We start from the raw sequence: 22,916 nt of genomic DNA, 5'->3' as shown, positions 1-22,916 counted from the left end.
ATGTTTGGCATTTGCTTCAAGAACTATTCAATTATGTCTCAATTATATTAAAATACCATATGTTCAATAGTCATAACAATGATTAAAATAATTGCTATCTGCATATTGTGTTGTTTCTATCCCTTGCCAGAAAATTTCCAATTAAACCAATGATATATAGTCAATTAAATACAAATCGTTAAAATAAGAGGATCAGCGGCAAAGTAGGAAAGCTGCTTTCAGTTGTTTTATTTTTTTTTGCTATTATTATTATTTTGCATTTTTAGGGCATGCGTGCACTATATATTTAATAGCTTCAGTTTTCTAAATAGTAGAATTTAGGGAAGAAATAACATAGGAAGTTTAGTAGGTCCTCCAGTTTTCAGAAATATTACAAGTAAAATGATATTTAAATTTTAGGGAAAAATAAAAGAGCTAGATTGGCTAAATAAATATATATGTTAAAATTTTATTATTTATTTATTTAAATTTATTACTGAGTTTTTGAAAATGAAGGGAAATCCCCTGGGTCAAAGATGAAGAAGGGGCTGAAAACAGGAAAACAAAAATATCTAGTAATATGGTACAGCTTCTCTGGCAAATAGTTGTATTTCTAATACATCAATTTCTAAGGTAAGTTATGTGTATGTACATCCAGAGAAACTGGTGCATAAGACATTCCACTGGGGAGCCACAAAAAGAGCATTCAGCAATATATTTACATTCGTTCTGAATGCCATTTTTTTTATTTTGGTACATTCAGTACATTAGTAGTGCATAATTGTGATTGGAAGTGAGTATCACATAGTTCGGGAGTGGATTTTAGGTGTCCTTTCACAGAGAAAGTTCAGTTTGGAAATCACTGACACAGAGACTTTGCTTATAAGAACAGGAGAAAATGTCCTGCTTTTCCTCTGGGACTCTGAAGGGCTACAACCGTGAAAAAAGGAAAAAAGTAAAAGAAAATCTGTTTACCAGCACGAAGAAATAAATAACAAAGCTTAGCTATATCAGATGAGGTAAGGAAAGCCAGACATTATATCTATATGTCTATATTGATATTGATATAGAGGTATATAGTAGTAAAGCAAAGAAAAATGCTATTAGATATGAATTTGAATATATTGGTGAAGAAATAAATGAAAACAGACCAGGTCAACTTTTCTAATTAAACCAAAAAGTTGACTATAAGGCAAAATCAGGACATTTGCCTTTTACAACATGCTTCAATAAAAAATGAGACAGAGGAATTTTAAAATTAAATGATAGAAATTGCATACCAAGCACTAACATTAATAACAATGGCAAAAAACATATCCAAGTAAGGTCAAACAGACATTTTATCAAAACACATTATTTAGGTTTAAAGATAATATACTGACAAGATAAATTATTCACCAAAAACTTAATCGTATGTGTGTATGCATCTAACCATATTGTCTCCATTTATAAAACAAAACTAACAGAACTACAGGAGAAATTAAAATTATTAGTATCATTGTGTGAAAATTAAAACAAATTTCTCATTAACTGAAGGATCAAGCAAATTCAAAATATATATAAGAATGAAGATCATAATACAAAAATAGCAAGCTTGATCCAATGGGCATATACAACCCGAACCCCAAGAGCAGAGATTTACTTTTTGATCCTTTTCAAAATGAAAGGGGTACAAGGAGGGTGGAGACAGTTAGTTCCTGGGCTTATCATCAGGCCAAGGATCTTAACTTTTCCCAGATTTCCAGAAACATCCATGATTTTGGAGAAGAGCCTAGGAATGTCTTTCTTATGGCCCTAGATAGCCAGGAATAGGAACTGTCAGAGTTTATAGGCAGCTTCCACACTAGGTATGAGATTAGAGATTACTTATTGAAAAGTTTTTGACCATTAGCCCTGACTGGTGTAGTTCAGTGGATTGAGTGCGGACCTGTAAACCAAAGGATCGGGGTTCAATTCCCAGTCAGGGCCCGTGCCTGGGTTGCAGGCCAGTTCCCAACAGGGGACCCACAAGAGGGACCATACATTGATGTTTCTCTCCCTCTCTCCTTCCCTTCCACTTTATAGATAAATAAATAAAATCTTTGGGGAAAAAAAAAGAAAGTTTTTGACCATTAATTTGAACCCCAAGTGGTAATTGGGGGCTATCTAAGAAAGGAAATTCCGACTCTTTTTAAACCATACTTAATCTCTAAATAAAGCTCATAATTCCACCTAACATAATACAACTATTCAAAATCAAATTCCCCAGAAGAGGAGGTAAAGTCCTTGAGTGGTGTTTCATCCTCTGATATTTCATAATGTAAACACTATGATATAAAACTAACAATACTTAAATACCACTGTGAGGTTAATACATCTTAGATAACATTATATGGGAATAGAGAGAAAAAAAGATAATTTGCTTAATATGTGTGTATATATACACCAAATTCATGGCATATGGAAGAGTTATGTAATAGGAGTTTTACTGCCTTTACCTTCTTGTGTGTATTGAAGGAAAAAAATCAACATTTTTAAAGGTTGTAACAAGTTATATTATGCCATTTGTTCACTTTCTATGTGTACTTAATATCTACTTATATTGCTAGTTATTATGACTTCAAAATAATAGCAATATCTGCAGGTTCTATAGTGCATTAGTTTCTATAAGCCTAACTTTATACAATTTGGAAATGTCCTGTGGAGGGAGAACTAGACGAAACACATGTCTGAATGATAAAGCAGAAGATAAGAATTGAGTCTGTTACCTTGCTTTCAGAAAACATCAAGATGGTCAGTAGTTTATGGTTTGCAAAAGTAACAGCTTTCATGATGTTTTTGTCTTCTTTTTGGAAAAATAAACAAAAACAATAACAGAAAAATATCTTTTCTGTGCTATCATAATTTTTAACCTTTAAAAATGGCAGGTTTCCCTGTCTACACCCCCAGGTAGGCCCAGGCCAAGGAAACCTCAAGTGTAGAGAGAGCAGGCCCTTCTGACCACCCTCCCATTCTTCCCTTTTGCTGGAGAAAGGTGGATGGTTGCAACCTGTGTGCTCCCGTGGGTGTAATTTCATGTTGTCTTGGCTGCTGTCTCAGGACAGAGAAGAAATACCCTCAGCCCCTGGCAGCCAGCCTTGATGGGAGCTTTGGGAGCCTTTACTGGCTTTCTACACCAATTATATTGCACGAAAGCTAAGAAAAAAAAGTTTATAAAGTTAAGCTTGAAATATTTCCTGTGCTACCTGCTTTCTAAATCTTGGTAACGAAAAAACTTTTTCTGAAAGAGTAAGAGAAAAGAAAAAAGTTTCAATGAAAACAAGGAAAACATCAACAGCAACTTCTGTAAGCACGTCCACAGCCCACTCACCCCCTGGGCTGTTACTCCTGCTCCCTCCTCTCCGGCTTCCTCTCCAGATGCAGCTATTTGGTTCCCTCAAAGCAACACATCTTCCAAAGCACCAGGCCACCAACCTGAATCTGAGGATGCAGGTGATAGCCTGCTGTGGGCTAGGAGCTTCCTTCCTGCTGCTGAAACGAAAGGCCCTGGAGATGGGCCTTGTTATGGTTAGTGAGGTTAAGGTGCCCCTTGTATAAAATGACCAGCTGGCTCTAGATGATGAGGTGTAGGAGAGTGTACGAAGATAGGACTGTGTCAGTCACTGGGAAATTAGCATTAAATAGAGAAAAAGGTAGTGTGTATTCTTGGAGTTAGAGTTTTCTGTTCTTTGATTCTGAGCATACTGGGTGTCTTTGTGTGAGTGGGCACTCACATGCATTTGGTTATTTTATTATATTCTATAAAAGGGTAACTATAACAAGGATTTTTATGAGAAAAGTTATTTGGTTGTTTTAACCATGTAAGTCAACATGTATCCAATTTTCAAACTATATTTCAAATATAGGTACTCTTTTAATTATATTTAACTTTTTACTTATACCCTTTTTTGCCTTTTTTGTTTAACCACATTGTTATCAACAGTGAACAATAAATTGTAAGAGTTTCCCTAAGGAAAAAAATTCTCAAACTTAATATGTGTTTTAAGTATGATTATGCAAGATTTTTATTATAGCACCTTTCATGCAGGTTTACTTTGCCCACTGGTTACAAGAATCTACAAAAATAGCATTCCTTTTGGTTTGACTAATCACATCAACATGAAATAACCTTGAGTACTTATTAAATTTTCCATAGCAAGAAAATTCCATTAGCATCTGTCAGAGTTCACTGGTTACTACAGGTAGGAAGGTCAAGGAATGCGTGGTGCTATAATTCATCCCTGCTGTATCTGATATGCTTCACACAACACAGTCCCACTTGTGCAGCTCGGGGTCACAGATGGGCAGCAACGGGCTGAACTGTATCAGGAAGTAACCAGAATGAAGAAAACAGCACAAATAAGATAGAAGAGGAAAATTATTTAGTACCTTTTGCAAGCCAGATATGATGCAAGGTGAATCACATATGAGTTTCTTAAAAAGTTCATGACATAGATATTATTATCTCCCTTTACTAATGTGAAGTGTGGCTTAGAAAGATGAATAAATGCATCTTAAAATTAGTCAAAGAAAGAGTCTGAGCTGGGACCCAGACCTTTCAAAACAATCCTGTACAATTTTTGGTACTAAAAGTAGTAAATGAGGCAAATAAATAAAGGGTCAGATATCAGATAAGCCAACAGAAGTCAAGAAGTATATTAAAGATTAGCTGAAAATAATACAAGCAAACATATCTTTTCAGATATATTTGGAGAGGTTTTGAGGTTGATTGGTGGTAGTCATAGGCCAGGCCAAGAGTTTAATAGTCTGGAGACCCACTGGAACTAAGGAAAGAATATGAGCTGAGCAGAGAACCAGCAAGGATACTTTTGGCTTAATATCTGATAGGGATGATACAGGGTGCAGCCAGGGGGGCCCCAAAAAAAAGATTTAGAAAGGTGTCCAGAATTCAAAGTGTATAGAAATATTGGAGAGACATATAAGATGTCCTCACCACCCCCTCCCCCAGGGGGAAGGGATGAATGGAGCCAGGCCATTGAGAGCTATTTTGCATAGCAACAGTTTTGGAGCTAACCTCTGGAGGAATGGTTATTTAACATATCTATAACCTTTAACTGGTTTCATAGATATGTTAAATAGCAGTGGCCAAGTTTGGAGCCAGGCAGAAGGGAGAAGGTTGTGGCAGGGACTCAAGATGGGAAGTAAGGTCTGCTCTCCTGAGGGAGAAGGGCTTGGACTCAGAATGTAACTAGGGGCTGCGCTCCTGAGTGAGAAGGCCTGGGAGAGAGAGCCACGCGGTTTCAGCAGAGTGAGGACCCCCCTCTTGGTGAGGTGAAAGAGGGAGCCACATGGTTTTGGCAGGGTGTGGACCCCCTCTTTCCCAGGTGAAAGGGAAGAACCACGCAGCTTTGCCAGAAGGGAGATCCCTGCAGCCAGGTGAAGAAGAAAGCCACATGCTTTTGGTGGAGTGCGGACTCCTGCAGCTTTGGTAGAAGAGGCCCACGCGGCTTTGGGGTGCCCCCTTTGGCTGCGGGGCCTGAAAAAGCAAGAGAGACTTTAACTGGAACTGGGTACAAAGGACTCTGCCAGTGGACCATGAGAGGGTACCACAGTACTTTGGATTAACTCGAGATCCTGCACAGTGACACAGCTGACGGTGCCAGCGGCCTGCAACACAGACGTGTGCTCTTTTCCTGATTTACGGTACCCGGAGTTGGGACAGTGGGAGAAGGGAGCACTGTGTGGGTGTAGGTGTATACATAAAGGACTTTGATATTTTAGTGGTGGCATTAGGCCTGAATAGCATTAAATAAACATTTTGTTTCCTTTTCACAAATCTCTGGCATTAAGAGATGTCTTTCCAATTGGTGGCGGACAGAAGGGCCCAGTAGATTTTAGTATTTTGTTTTCAGGAGGGGCCCCTGTTGTATAGCAGTTTTGGGCATCCCTAAGCGGGCCAAATATTGTATTGCCCCTCCCTCGGACCTCCTCCTGTTGTTCGGTAACAGGGAGACAACTTGTAATTTTAACTTTATCTACTTTCAAGTTCATTAAGAGTTAATAAATAAAAGCCTGGTTACAGTCACTCAGGTTAAAATTGTAAACAACTAATAGATCATGTGTGTGTCCGAGATTTCCCTCTTAACATTCAGGGAACAAACATGAGCAACTGGAGACTGGGAGAAGGAGAAACGAAGTGGGAAGAGGTGACGGAGGAAAGGGGTGGGGGGAGAGAGAGAGAAGATGGGAGAATAGAAGCCTGAACCAGGGCAGGTTTGAGAGTAAAAGGTGAAAAACAGACGAAAAATATTGCTGAGAGCCAGGTCACCAGTGGATTAGCAATGTCAGAGACAAGAAAGGTGCAAGATGATGAGAATTCAGTGAAGGAAATCCAATTACTGAGATCAAAACAATGCAGACAAATTTTAGAAGTGACTGGGCTAAAAAAACATGCCATTTAACTTATCTGCATATGTAATTCTTGTTTTCCCTCTTCTTCAAGACACAAAAATCGCTTAATAAAATTTCTTTGCAATCACAAAAATGTATTAACAGAATTCACAGTTTTTGAAAATTCATGTCTTTAAAAATAACACTTATATGACTTTTAGAATCATTAAGAAATAATTTACATTACCTATTTTTAAAAGTTCATTGAGATTTCATTTTATTTATATTGTCAGTTGTGTGTTTAGAACTAGAAGAGTGTAATAGCATACACTGATCTAAAATATTTGCATACAACTCTAGAGCAATTTTACAATGAGACAGAATTATTTAAGAAAATAAATCAAAATGTAAAATTTCAATAGGTTATATACATTCAGTAGCAAAAATATATGTAGTTAAAGGATACTATAAAATTCAAAATCAAGCAGAGTATTTATTTTTTAAAGAGCAAGTTGAAGCATGATTGCTTTTATTCTATTTATCAGAGCCTACAAATTTAGTTATCTTTGACCTTGAGATAAGTGATTAAAAAAAGCTCCAGTTTCATAGGCTACTATTTCATAAAAGAGAATGTAAGTTTATATTGTCAAAATAGAATTTATTATTTTTTTCAGTTAGTTCTATGGAGCAGTAAAATATGTTCTGAAAATTTTGAAGTATAATTCTTTCTTTATTGAGGAACATTTTATCAAGCTAAGACTAAAATTTAACTGACAATATAAGTTTCATTTTAAAAATGAAGTTCTAAGTGTTCTGATGTATGAAAAAAGAAATTTCTTCTTTTCCATGAAAATCAATTACATTATCAGCTTTATACCATCACAATTAAAAGATGTTTATTTGAATTACATAAAGTTTCCATCGTTATAAAAACAATAAGTCTGGAAATCTTCCATGACTTGTCACTTCGCTCCCCTCCTTCATTAAATAGTCATGACAGTAAATCTTCAATAGTCTGAGATGCACTGAACAAAACTTTAGTGCAATTTTAGGCCTGTGGTTATAAAACAATATAATGGATCCCTCTAGAGGATATTCTTATACTCATTCTTGTTTGAAAACCATTTTTTGACATTCAGATATCTAATATAAATGCAACTATATCTTCAAACAGAAAACACATACAGTGGCCTGTATAGCTCTAATGTTTCTTTGCTGATTCGTAAGAGATAACTAGTATTTAAAACTACTCAAACAAGTTTCTCCTAACCTTAAATAACAACAACAATAAAAACTAAAGTCATGGTAACAAAACAAAAAAGAAGTTACAATGGTTATTATCATTAATTTAATAATAATAATAACAATGACTTGCATATAATTTTAGCCTCATCATTTTACAGATGATAAAACTGTTGGCCCAATAGTAAAGTTACAAAGCAATCATTATTAAGCAACAATGTTAATGTTGAAAGGACAGCCTTCCTCATGCTGTAACATTTATACCAAGCAGCCTAATGCATTTACATAGAAGCAGTGAATGTATGCATGCGTATGTCACAGAAAAGGCAAACTCCAAGAACAATTAAATGATACATAAATATATATATATATATGGAGATGTATCAATTGACTTAGCATCTGTATATGCAGAACTGAAAAATTAAATGATTTCCAAAAAGTTATGTTAATTTTCAATGCCCACCCCTCTTCTTCCCCTAAGCCAGATACCTTTAACTTTTAAGATATTCTAAGGACCTGAATTTTCACCATGCACAATGCGTTTTCAGTTTGGTATGTATATCTTATTTTATTCCATTATAAATATAAACTCAAGGAGTAACTATTCTATAAGAGGAAAAAATCTGTGTCAAAATCACTGCAGATTAAATGTAAATAACAAATGTATAAACTGAGTAAGAATGTGATTAGCCAGTACATTCCTGGAGCTGTGAAGATCTCAGTAAAGTCAACTTTTTAAAATATAAAACAATTAAATGACTTCTGATCTTATTTCTTTAAATAGATTTAGGGACGAACAGGACTCAAAAAGGGTCTGCAGATTTCTGCACCCTGCCTGATTGAAAAAAATGAACCACCCATATCAGGCTCATTTTTAAAGATTTCTACCAAGGTGTCACATACCTACTTCACTAGTAGCTAGTAAAATGAGTTTGAAGAACAAAGGTTTGAAAACAGAGAAATCAAGTTTTTCAGCATAATAATCCATCCTATCCATAAGTACCTAATAAAACATCCATGTCTTTGTTACTTTAAAACTAGTTCGTTTTGACCTTCTTAATTATAAATTTTATGACTGGAAGGATATCAAATCAGAATTTTGAGAATTAGAAAGAACCTCAGTATATCACTTCATTTCAGAACAGTATAATCTCATGATATAAAAGAGTCTAGAAAGAACTCGAGAAGCTAAATAATAAATGAGGTCACACAGATACTAAATGACTCAAGACAGGCTACAGGATAGGAGTTTCTTCCTCATCCACCTGGATCCTCTACACGGTATTGCTTTGTCCATAAAATCCTAAAAATAACTTGGCATCAAAACTCCCCAAACAACAAAATGCATCACAAGTACTCCATAATTTACCAGAGTAATTGATTAATTTATTGATTTGTTTGAGTTGCCAGAAAGCAAATAATGAAATTGTTTTCAAGCATCTAAATATGACACTAAAGCATGAAATCTTGTAACTGACATATGTAGATATTGTATTTATTCCATTAAGTACAACCCTCTCCATGAAGTGAAAATATGCATTTCTTTCCGTTTAAATAGAAGTATAAACAAAGAATTTATATTAGCTTCTATTGCACTGGCAAAAGTAGAAACTGTACAAACAGTAGGAAAGACTGATGTGACCCAGAAAGTGTTTCCAACTGTGTCTTACAAAGTGTTTGGTCAGCCAAAAGCTTTAAGAGGAAAACTACCCGCACTGGTTTATTTTCAATCTCCTGGAGGACATAGCCTCGAGGTAAATAGCCAATTAAAATGAAATTGGTCATAAAGCAGAATGGAGAAAATAGTAAGAATAAGTTGAGACTTAAGCATCTGGGACATGCTGGCTTTGGGGTGGAGAGAGTTGGAGGAGTGGCCGGGCAGAGCTGAGGGAAGTCGGAGGGACCAAATCCTGGTATTGTATGTTAACCAGTCATCCTCTCCCTGTCTTCCCTGCAAACTGAGTCCAATCTGTCACATTTTCTCCAAGAGCTTTATGCACCTCGTGGCATGAAATTTTGTCAGCCCTTCAAACCCTTCATGAATTCTGTAATACAAGATTAAATTTACTTATAAAGTTATTAAAATATTTTTCATAAAATAAAACACACTCGACCTTATACATTTTGGAATCCCAGCATTCAACACAGTATCTAGTGCATAATAGGTGCTCAATACATATTTGTGGAATTACTGAAGTTGATGATACTAACTCTACAATACAGCAAGAAGCATTGATTTTGGTTATAGCAATAAGACCTTAGCAGCAGCAGAGCATGGAACATTTGGTGAAGAGATGAGAAATTTTAAGACAAAGATGAGCCAAATGTAAAACCCAGTTTGAACAACAAGCTGGGAGTAGTACTTTAATAGTTATATGATTGGCCATTGTCTTTGCTTCCTATGCGATAATTTATGTTTATATTTTGTTATTGAACCACTGAGTTATTTAATTCCCAAACCTGTGCATGATAATTGGTACCACTTTAATAGTGTTAAGAAAATAAAAATCACTTTATCATAAGAATACTCTGTGCTAAAGGTGGGCTGCAGCCTGGTGGTCTGTGAGGGACACTCCAGAGTTGGGGATATCCAGCACAGGTTACTTTCTGAAAACAGAGACTAAATGAGACAATTCAATAGTTAAACTCAATTAAATAATTTAATGAGGAAGTGCCTATATTTCCCATTCAATTACCAGAAAGCCAACAAAAGTTTTCTATTTCCCAAGGCAAGAGATTAGAAGATAGGTGTCTAGAAAAACTGACCGATCCAGGAGAAAAAAAATGACCATCTGCAGATCCGCCTTTGAAAGAACTGACTCCTTCGTAATCCACCTCAGCAAGACTAACAGAGATGCAACTGACCTCTTACATGAAGCATTTTTAAATCTGTAATTAACACTACAGGTTATTGAATGATATTGTATCCTTGAAGTGATAACACAGTTTTAAAGCAAAATGCTGAGTACAAAAAAGGAGCTACTATAAATTTAAAATATAATAGCTTTTTTAAAAATGTAGCAGAAATTTGAGAGGGTAACAGTTAACAAAACTTCAAAAAAAGAAGACCCAAGGGTTTAGAAATATAAAATACAATAAAAAGGAATAAATCCCAAAGGTCCAATCTTCAATTACTAAATATTAGAAACAGAGAGAGTAGAGATCTTGAGAAAACTTCAGTACAATACAAAACAATAAAATAAAAATTTATAAGTCAATACCATGATCCTCTGGACTGACAGGATTACCCAAACGCTACTGCTCTGAATGACAAAAGACTGATTTATGATGACAACATTTCAGTACAAAGATAATAACGTAAAATTCTTCCTGAGATAGAGAAAGACAACACGTCACATCCAAAGATCAGGTACCTTGATATCATTGGACTGACTTAGAGCCACACTGGAAATTTGACAACAGCATAATATTTAGAATTACAAGGGACACTATCTCTAACCCAGATTTTTATACCTGCCAAACTTTTAAGCAACTATGAATTGAAAATATAGACATGTTTACTATCCACACAGTTTCTCAGAGAGTTATTTTTACTGTATGCATTATTCAATAAGAAAGTAAAATGAGAAAGAGAGAAATGAACAAAGAACTAGAGGATCCCACACAAATAGTGTGCAGGAAGATCACAAAATAACAGTGAAGGGGGTCCCAGGTACCCAGCTCCACAGGGATCATAGAAAGTAACCAGTAGAGATTGTAGAACAGAGGGTTTCTCATAGACGTCTTCAAATTAAAAAGAAACATTAATAATCCTATGGGTTTGAATTTCTTAAAAGGTTGCTTATCATTCTTGTATATATTTTGAGATGTCTCAGTGACAAAGAAAACTACGCATATGAATAAAGTGAGGTAATTATTAAACTCTAAAAAATGATGAAAATAAAGGAAATGTAACCCTGTTATACATTAAGAGTTGAGTATATTTACATAATAAATATAAGTAGCAAATATTGATTTTAACTAAAAGTTCGAGGTTAACTATGCTTGAGGATGGCATGCATTGTGTTTTGGACATAAAATGTATTATGGGGTAGGAACATCTTTTTATCTTGTTTTTCTTATTTCCAGTTTATTTGTTTATAATTAGTATACAGCACTATAAATCTAAGGCATACAGCATCATGATTTGAGTTACATATATTGTGAAGTGATTATCACAAGTTTACTTAGCATGATCATCTTATATATGTACAATAAAAAGGAAAAAATTTTGTGATGAGAATGTTTATTATTTACTGTCTTAACAACTATTCTATATAATGTACAATAGTATTCAGTATAGTCATCACCTTGTACATTACTGCCTTCATCCTTATTGATCTTACAACTGTAAGTTTATACTTTTTATCTACCTTCTTTTAATTCCTCCTCTGTCTCCCATCTCTGGTAACCATATCTAATCTCTTTTAGTCCACTTTGACTTTCGTTTTTTAGATTCTACAAATAAGCCGTACCATATAATATTTGCCTTTCTTCAACTTACTTCTTTTAACATAATGCCTTCAAGGTCCATGTTGTCATAAATAGTAGAATTTTCTCAATTTTATAGCTAAATTATGTACTATAAATTACAGATATATATTAAAATTATATATATAATTTTAACCATTATATATGCATATATATTTAATTTTATCCATAATATATATAAACATTTTTTAATTCATTTATCCATTGATGGACATATAGATTGTTTTTATGTCTTCATGTCTTGGCTATTGTCAACGATGCTGCTATGAACATAAGGATGTAGATATCTTTTTAAGTTAGTATTTTTACTTTCTTTTGATATACTCACAGAAGTACAATTGCTGAATCATATGGTATTTCTATTTGTAATTTTTAAAGGAGCCTCTATACCATTTTCCATAGTGGTTGTACCAGTTTACAATCCCACCAACAGTGGACAAGCGTTCCCTGTTCTCCTTATCCTTGTCTGGATTTAACTCTTGTCTTTTTGATGATGGCCATTCTAACAGGCGAGAGGTGATATCTTACTGGTGTTTTGATTTGCATTTTCTAATGACTAGTGATGTTGAGAATCTTTCATGTACCTGTTGGCCAACTGTATATGTTCCTTGGATAAATGTCTCTTCAGGTTGTTTGCCCATTAATAATATAAAATCAATAAATAAAGTATAAAATTAGAAAAACTCAAAATAATAGTTTTATGAAGATAAATATGAGAAGAAACAATAAAAAATTGAAAGTATACACTTTTTCCAGAAAATGAGGAGTGGGGAGAATAGATAAGGGATGATGATGTTTTAAGATTTTATATATATATATATATATACACACATATATAATATTTGTTACACACTATATTTCATATTGCATTATATACTTCACATATTATTTATATATCATATATTACATATTGTATATATGAAATCAACTAAGGAAACACTTGATGAGAAATCTGACAATTTACCCTTAAACTTGCTGAGATGAAAGTTGTTTTTTCATTGACAAAGTGGTTTCACTGAGTATAAATGAAAGTTCTACTGGAGTGGACTGTTGATAGAACAGAAGATAAAGCAAAGAGAGAAAAGCAAAATATTATTTGAAAGTTTTACTCTCATTGGATTGCAAGAAAATGCAGTGATACCGGAGGGTAATATATGTTCAAAGAATTTGTTTATAAAAGTTTTAATAATAGAAAATAATATATATTTTTCTATTTGCTTACTTAAAAAAAGAAAAAACAATCTTATATTGGTTGCTCACTTATTTTTTCCAGGAAGTTGAAGGCACCTAAATTTCATGGTTAAAATTTCATTACATTCATAATTTTCACATTCCTCCTCAACACAGAAACAACAGCAGGAAGTTTTCAGTGGGATACCGAGTACACTTTGAGAGTAAAACCGTTGGTATAGCAGCTGTCAGGCAGCAATGGCCTTCCATGCTGCCTCGATAGAAATGGTGCTTCTTCAGCTCTGGCTGGTGTAGCTCAATGGATTGAGTGCAGGCATGCAAACCAAAGGGTCATGGTTTGATTCCCAGTCAGGACACATGCCAGGGTTGCCAACTAAGTCCCCAGTAGAGAGTGCACAAGAGGCAATTATGTATTGATGTTTCTCTCCCTCTCTTTCTTCTTCTCTTCCCTTCTCTCTAGAAATAAATTTTTTTAAATCTTTAAAAAAAAGAAAAGAAATGATATTGCTTCAGTGTTAATGCCAGTACACCTTTTGATGCCTTCTTCTGTCTTATAAAGCAATTATTACCAAAATTAAAACAAAACATTTTCTATAGCATAGAGTTTTCATAATAAAGAAAACATAATCTCATAAAATACTTACCTTTCACAAGTTTCTCACGTATGTGTTAGGAACTCATTTATTCTCTGCATATCAAAGTCTTGCTCCACCATAAGTTTATCTAAGAAAGTAATTGCTATTTGACAATATCTGCATTAGTATAATTTGATGACTATCATTATTCTTTAATAAAATAAATTTAACAATTGCTTTTGTTGTCTTCTTGCTGAAGCTAATCTTTATCTATAGTTTTATATTTGTTTTAAATTTTTTGGCAATAGTATGAATCCTGTCAAAAGACTCAAACTTGGGGTCTTTTTGTACATTTAGCAACTAAATCAATAAATTTCATGCAAAAAATAATATGTTAATAATTCTTAAAAAACAACTAAGTTGGAAACTAATAAAATCACTTTGAAAGTTATGCTATAGCTTTAATGGTTCCATGATGCTATTTGACAAATTTCTAATACAAACTATGTCCCAAGAAATAGAGGTAAATGGATCAATGGTGCAATAAAATCTAATTTTCATGTATAATGTTCTTCCTGTCAGCACTTTTTTAACTTATGTAATAGCATCATGACATATTTACTTGCTATAACCATCCAATTAATTCTGTACTTAAAATGTAATAGATTTGTATTTATAATGTAGAGTTGCAGCATTTATATTAGGATGTAACTCTTTATGTTCCTGATTTAGCAGACCAGCTTTAAATGAATAAGATGTCAATTATTCAGGGTTATAACAAACCATTATAGCAAAAACAAAAAATTAAAATGTGTAGAAATTAACACACAAAAGACTAAAATGAGTCAGCCCAAATGAATCGTGCCTTTTTAGATAAAATAAAGTGTCACAGTCCTAACGTTGGCGCATATTCTAAAGTTATAATGATGTTGGACTTATACAGCAAATGTCTTTGGAGAGAGAAAAGAATTGTCGATTTCAAATTTGTGAACTGCCTAGGGACTGTTGTTATGAGAGACTGCTGTACATTCTTAGAGGCTCAATTCCATCAGAAGTATCCACAGACAGAGATGAGCATGTAGGGCATTCATTAGCAATCTTAGGATCACCATCTGCAGGAGGGAGCCTAGTGGGTAGGGGTGAGATTGCATGAAGGGGGAAGTCCAGCTCCATTGCAGTCTGACTCAATGCTCAGGAAGCCCTACGAGGAGTTCTGAAAATGGGTAGTCTTGGGAACTCTGAGCTCCCACACAACACAAATGATTTTCCTGAATATGATGCTAAGGAACTTGACCAAGTGTTTGGTTGGCTTTCACCTGCACTGGGCTTTATTCCTAAAGGGGTCCCCAGCCCCTGTGCAGAGTCTTTGCTCAAAAAAAAAAGTACAGTGTTGACAAACCACAAAATGTACATCGCCCCTACCCTGACTCACATTGTCAAATCACTTTCAGTCATTTTGCATTTACTGTCCTTCCATAAATTTCATTTCCCAGTAGGCCCCTAGTTTTTTTATTTCCTTTTCCAATACCTCTAGACCCCTTATCTTTTTAAAAACCTCAGTTACCTTTGTCTTAATTAGAACTGAGCTTAGTTTGTAAGAGAGTCTTTTGTCCTAATGCAGTAGTCTGAATAAAATGTCTTGTCACCTTTAACAAGAGTCTGGTGGTGTTTTACTCTGACCCCCTTTGGAGCCATTCCAACTGCAGCAAGGAGGCCAGGCCTTTATGCAATCCCACTTATTGGCCACTGGAAGGGGCTTCCCAGGAGCCAGGTCTGATCTTAAATGGGTCAGTTTTCTTCAGCCACAGCAATTCCAACACTCTTAGCTGCTGCAAGACCAATACCTCAGTCCTGAGAACTCCTGTAGGAATCCACTTTCTGTGCTTCCATTTACGCCACCACTTTCTTGTGTATTTCTGATTCTTTACTCACCAACTTTATTTTTATTTTAATAGTTCAAAAACAGTTATTTCTTTCCTGAACAGAATAAATAATTTCCATAGAGTGATTTCATATTGATGTAAGTTGTTTACATAGTCTCTAAAGTATCCTGAAATTCAAACTGAACTAACTTCTCAAAATTGCTCCTAAACCTAGAACTTATAAAAAAAATTACTGAAGAAAAGGCACACGTATTTTCTTCCCTGGATGTTTTACACTTGCCTATGCAAATGGATGCTAAATCATATGTTATAAATCTTTGTCTTGAGTGTTGGTAGTTTTGTTCCCTAAGTATTTTGTAAAATCTACTGTAATTTCCTCAACCTCACACAGCCATACTCTGCTTCAGATAATGCAATTAATGCCTATCCCACTTTGCATACTCACAGAACATCAACTTATAAGTAGGCCAAATATAAAGAAAAACACAAATGATATATGCACACAGTGAAACAAGTATATTTCACAAATAACAGCAGCTCTGTGGCTCCTAAACTCAATGAGTCCGACATTCACAGACATTACCGCACTCCCCACAAGGAGTCAGATACTGAAAAGGTATTAAATGTATGCAAGCATGAAGCAGGACCCAGAAAACCGAATTTTGAGTCCAAAATTTGCCGCCACCTATTTCTGTGACCTTGAGAAAGCAACTTGACTACTTTGAATCCATTTCAAGACCTGTCCGGCTTACAAGTTTTATAAGGATACAAAGGTAAATATGTGTAAACATGATTTGAACATGACTATTGCAAAATTGGTAGTATGCTAATTGCTAGTAGGAGTGATAGAAGCAATAATAAAAACTGTCATATTCTTGAATACCTGCTGTGATCCAAGTGCTTTGCATATTATGGCACTTAAAGTTGACAAAACCCTGTGGGAGAGGTATCCTGGTAACCACTCGACAAATGAGGAAACCTATTTTGAGAGAAACTGGAATTTCAAGCCCACTGATCTACCCCTAATACACAGGCCTCAGAAAGCCAGCAGGCAGAGGGAGTGAAGGGCTGGGTGGGTGAATAATGTGGCAATGTCACCGAGGGCATGGGCGGGCTGAGAAGGGATCATCTTTGAACAGCTGGACAAAGGCCTCTGCCATGGAAAGAGGCATGTTGAGGAAGCTCCGCAGATGCCGAAACCTTTGACAGCAATGTAGCTGTCAGGAAGATTAGGGAAGGACAACCAGGCAGCCTCTATCCTCTGCCTGTAATGAGACGGCAGCTCTGCTCCTGAGGGGAAGCTTTTGATAAAGTCTGATGAGTACCACTATTGAGGACAGAAGTCAAGGTTAAAAATAGGAGATGGAATGGACTAGAAACGCAGTGGGAACTTCCCAGGCATTTTGAGGACCATTTTTCATGTTATTTTGAGGACCACGAATTTGTCATATTCCCAATCCACTAAAATATGTGATTTCTCTTGAGAACACATAGCAGCTTGAGTATAGACGTGGAGAAGGCAGCAGCCTTGACTGATTCAGATTTGGGGTTTGACCTTGTGAGTGGCAGGAATGGGGAAAAGAGACAGGAGAGAAAGCCCATCAATGCTCAGGCTGTTTGCCACCTTCCTCTTCATGATGGATCACCCTTTTTAATCCACGTTTTTCTACTACTCTATATTATTTAATAGGTTCCACTATTTTTTTCTTCCTGGTTTAACATAACTGAAAACAGAATTATCTATCCCATTGCTTTGAGATTTGACCCACGAGAACTCCCGACACATGGCCTCTGTGTGCTGAGCAGCGGAGATGGTTAGAGTGCGGCCATAGCTACCCAGCGAGTCTCAGGAAAAGGGCTGGAAACAGGGACACAGCCGAAGGCCCTCCCTCACCATTGTGCAGACACATTCATGTTAATGGGATTGTAATGACATCTCTTCAGATGATAAAATGTCAAGTGCAAACAGCTACGACTCTGTATCACTGTTACAGTGTTCTGTGTCAAAGTTTTTCTAAATAAAGGAAGCTTCATCTCAAATACTACATCAAATGTAGTTCTGAAGCTAGGCAAAGACTGATGAGTTTATTTCGAATATAAAATTTGTCTAGACATGTGACCTGCCCCTGCCTGTGCAGATAAGCCTCCCACTCCACCCCGCCCTCGAGGTCGCCCAGCACTGCCTCCCTTTGCGCTCCGACCTCCGCTCTCTCTGCCTGGGCGGAGGACTTTGAAGTCTCCGTGACAAATAAAGTCCCGTGCATGCAGTGTGTGCATTTTCTCAAGAGCAGCTGTTATGAAGTACGCAGCCTCTCTTCTGCTTATGTTTAGTGCACTCTTTGAAAGACTGGCAGGAAAATGCCCCAAAACACCGCTCACCTACAGAAAATAGAATCTCCAGCCCTCACTTGCATTAATTTATTTTTTCTATTAACTTGCTTCTTTTTCATTCCCACAAGACTATCACCACCTGACATACCATGCGTTTACCTTCCCCTTCCCTCTATTTTTATTTTTATCAACTCTCTGCACCACCCCAGTGTGTAACCCCATGAAGAAGGAGAGTTGGTTTGTTCATACCTATATCACAGACAACTAGAATGCCTCCAGTCAGAGCATAAACTTAATATTTTTTTAATGAATGCATGAACAATTTTAAGTAGGGCATGCAAATTAATAATAACCGAAGGATAGCTGAGGATTTAGAGTTTCAAAGAAAACCTAACAAGGGTTTAAAGATAAGATAAGACAATTTGAGATATATTATTTTTCTCTCTCAGCAGTGAAGTGAAATGGCTGGAGGAATTCTGGATTCTGAGGTCAGCGTGCCACAAACATTAATTACATAATATGTACATTGTAATGTACTATGTAATTACATACAGTATAATTAATGTCATCAGCAGGGGGCGCTACAGCCATATGTCCATAAACGTTACTTGGAGATTTTTCAGGACTTCCCACGAACTGCCTGAAAATCCTTTCCTACTCCAAACACAGGGGAAAAAGAAAATCTTGTGGGCCAGAAAGAGAAAACCGTAACTTCCCCCTTTAATTGTTATCAGTGTCTCTCCTGGGGAAAGTAGCTGATTCAAGGTTAAGGGCAGCAGCTCCATTATCTTGTTTAAAAAACAGATTTAGAATGAAAACTTCAAAGTGGATGTTTTTTTTTGTTAAGCCATTACTGCCAATGTGCAGCTTCATGTTATTCTCTTAATACAGTAGTACGAATTATTTGAAATGTCCAGTGAATAAGGTCAGCACATTATTCAAATTTCATTTTATTGTATTATAATAAACTGTGGAAATACTGTGCACAGTCTCACAAGACTATAGACCTGACGGCTTGCATGCACCTCAGAATTTAACTTTAACCCCACTTCCAATACAGGAATGACTTCTGCAGTATCTCTATCCTGTTTCTGCTAGAAATTTTGCCAGACCAATTCACTACAATGTAACATGTATTTGCTATATTTGTATGTAATGTCAATAGCACACTTCTTAGTAATAGTAGAGATCATTAAAAACCTATAGACTAAAATAGAGCATTGGTTGTTTTTGCTCAGAGGAGTGAGTCAGTTAGATATTTGTTATTTTAGAAACTATATGGACATCTTAGTAATTTGAAGGAATGAATATAGTTAGACAGTATAGCTTGTTGGTAGAAAGCATGAATTACTGCCATCTCATTAATTAGGGTGTAAATATCAGCTCTGCCACCTATTTTAGGCAAGGCATTTGAACCAGGGGTTCTATTCAGAAGCACCATGGGGTATTAGGTAAAAATACAAAGGTCCAAACCATTTTCTATTTCAAGAAGCCTAGGCCTCATAGTCTTCAATAGTCTGTAGGTGACCCAAATACACCCCAAGTCTGACAACTACTGACTTAAGCAGTAACTACATTTTCTCATTCGTAACATAAGGTGCTAATAGCACCTGCTGTTGTCATAGTAGTTAAATGACTTAATCGGTCTGAAGCCAGTGCCTAAGGTTATAAATGTTTACTCAGTAAATGTTTGCTATAATTATTTCACAAAGATGATGTTGTTATAAAGTCTATCTATGCCAGTGGGGAAGAAATTTACCCTATGAACTGAGGTTAAATTGAGATAATATTTCTTTCTACTTACTACCCAAGTAACAAAAAATATTATTAAATCCAGTGGCCTAAAAATTAATTGAGAAAGATAGAAAGTAGTAAGCTTTGTCAATATAAGTTTTAGAAAAGATTGAGTTATCTACAAAAAATGTTTGTTTGAGTTAACAGATTTTAGCCAACTCTTTGAAGCTGTCATAACAATGAAGTCGTTTTGGTTTTATGGGTCATAGGAGACTACTTTAAAGCAACTTAACTGTAAATACACATTATAGTATATAATGCAGAAAATCTAAAGTTGCACCCTTATTAAAATCAATGTTTGCTTGCAAATTAAATAGTATATTAAAATGTTCTTTCTTGGATATATCTTGTTTTATGAAAATAGCATATTTGCCTCTGTGGTACAATTTATATATCCTTTGCCTTGATGCTTTATGAGCATAAAGCAAGAGATGGATGATCTGATGGAAAACCTCTCAAATCACAAGAGATGAAAAGTTTCACGTAGTCTTTGCCCTTTCTTGCTAATTTCGGACCTTGACTCATTTAAAATCTATCATTTTAGTACAACATAAATTACAAGTTTCAAAAAGAAAAACGTCAGAAAGCCACCACACTAAAATAGAAGAAAAACACAGTTACTGTGAAGAAGTAAGTGAAAACCATTGCTGGATAAGTCTTCTAACTTCCTTTGTGATTTTCCTGAAATTTTTTAAAGAACTATATGCATCATTCTCAGAGTTTGGATTTGGTGACTTAGTATTTGAAAAAAAAATCTCATTTGACCCACAAATATATCCTACCTATTAACATCATTAAGATTTAAATTAAATTTCCAATTTTAAACCCAGGCATTGTAAGCCTTTTAGCTGTACTCACTGAATCTGACGGACCCAGCTTTTCTTTGCTTAACTGATTAAGCAACAAAAAATGTATATTTCTGTCATGTTCACCAGCAATGTTCCAAAAGTCTGTTTTCTGTTGCCAAGCAGGTGTCATTATAGTCACGAGACATTCATTCACTGTTAGTGGTCTTCATTCAACTTCATGGCTTTAACTATTCCTAAAGCATCTCCGCTTAATGGATATTACACACAATATACATGCTTACACACACAAAGCACTTCAGACAAAACATAGTGTATCTGCCTCTGCAGCACAATTTATCTATCCTTGCCTTGATACTAGTATAGGTTCAAAAATCTTAAGGACACTTGCTTCTGCCCACTCTCCCACAGAAATATGGCTATCAAATCCTTTTGTGAAGCGAATCACAATCATATCTATCAAACCACATTTTTGTGAAAACTTTTTAATAAATTTATTGGATTGACACTGTTTAACGAAATTATACAGGTTTCAGGAGCACAATTCTACAATACATAATCTATACACCGTATTTTGTGTGTTCACCACCCCAAGTCAAGTCTCCTTCCATCGCCATTTATTCCCCCTAACCCTCCTCCACTCCCACCCCCCACTGCCATACTGTTGCAATGCTCATGAATGTCCTTCTATTTTTTCTTTTTTGCTCAATCCCTCCACCACCCCACCCAGCTTCACCACTCCAACAGGTGTCAGCCTGCTCTCTATTGTTGGGTATCTCTCTGTTTTGCTTATTAGTTCGTTTGTTCGTTAAATCCCACATATGAGTGAAATCACATGGTACTTGCCTTTCTCTGACTTTCTTATGTCACTTAGCATAATGCCCTCAAAGTTCATCCATACTGTCACAAAGGGTAAGACTTCCTTCTTTTTTAAGACTGAGTAGTATTCCATCACATAACTGTACCACAGCTTTTTATATCCACTTGTCTACTGATGGACACTTGGGATGCTTCCAAACTTTAGTCACTGTAAATAATATTGCAAGAATATAGGTGTGCATATATTCTTTCTACTTAGTCTTTTGAGTTTCTTTCAATAAAACCACATGATTATATCAATAGATACAGAAGAAGCATTTGATAAAATCCAGAGCCCATTTATGATAAAACTATTAGAAAAGTGGGGATAGAGGGGACAGACATACTTCAGCATAAAAATGCCATATATGGTAAACCCACTGCCAACATCATACTCAATGGGCAAAAACTGAAATTGTTTCCCTTACGATCAGGACCAAGACAAAGATCTCTTCTTTCACCATTCTTATGCAGCATAGTACTGGAAGCCCTAGCCATAGCAATCAGACAAGAAGAAGAAACAAAAGGCAACCAAATTGGGAAGGAAAAAGTAAAACTGTCATTCTTTGCTGATGACAGTGTAAAGAACCCTAAAGATTCCACAAAAAAACTAAGAGAAATGATAAATGAATTCAGTCAAGTAACAAGATACAAAATGAAATCAGTTGCATTTTATACAGTAAGAAATTTTCAGAAAAGGAAACAAGAAAACAATCCTATTTAGAATTGCATCAAAAATATATAATAGCAAAGAATAAATTGAATCAAGGAGGTAAAAAGACCTGTTTGTACTAGAAAATTATGATGACACTGAAGAAAGAAATTGAAGAAGATAATTATAGTAGAAGCATACACTGTGTTCATGAATAGGAAGAATTAACATCATTAAAATGTCCATACTGCCCAAAGCAATCTATAGATTCAACACAATTCCTATCAAGATACCAATGGTGCATTTCACAGAATTAGCATAAACAATACAAAAATTTATAATGAACTACAAAATACCCTGAATAGCCACATCACTCTTGAGAAAGAAAGACAAAATTGGAAGACTCACACTACCTTATATCAAACTATATTACAATGCTATAGTAATCAAAACAGCATGGTACTGGCCTTAAAAACAGACATATAATCAATGGAACAGAATAGAGACCCCAGGAAAAAACCCACGTTTTATGGTCAATTAATACTTGACAAAGGAAGCAAAAACATATAATGAGGTAAAAACAATCCATTCAATAAATAATGAGAAAATTGGACAAAAAAATGCAAGAAAATGAAACTAATTTACCTTCTTATATGATACATAAGAATAAACACAAAATTAATAAAAGACTTAAATGTAAACCACAAAACCATAAAAATTCTAGATGAAAACATAGGTAGCAAAA

General features: G+C 35.4%; 1 pseudogene; it reads right to left on the bottom strand.

Moving 5' to 3' along the window:
• LOC119047025 (RNA-binding protein MEX3A-like) overlaps positions 1-22,916 on the bottom strand; it is a 35,743-nt pseudogene that overhangs the window by 1,219 nt on the left and 11,608 nt on the right.

This window comes from Artibeus jamaicensis, unplaced genomic scaffold (genome assembly GCF_021234435.1).
Source record: "Artibeus jamaicensis isolate MK-2021 breed Jamaican fruit bat unplaced genomic scaffold, CSHL_Jam_final contig_466, whole genome shotgun sequence".
NCBI classification, from domain to species: domain Eukaryota; kingdom Metazoa; phylum Chordata; class Mammalia; order Chiroptera; family Phyllostomidae; genus Artibeus; species Artibeus jamaicensis.
The sequence above is the reverse complement of the archived record's forward strand: the minus strand, read 5'-3'. Positions and strand labels throughout refer to the sequence as shown.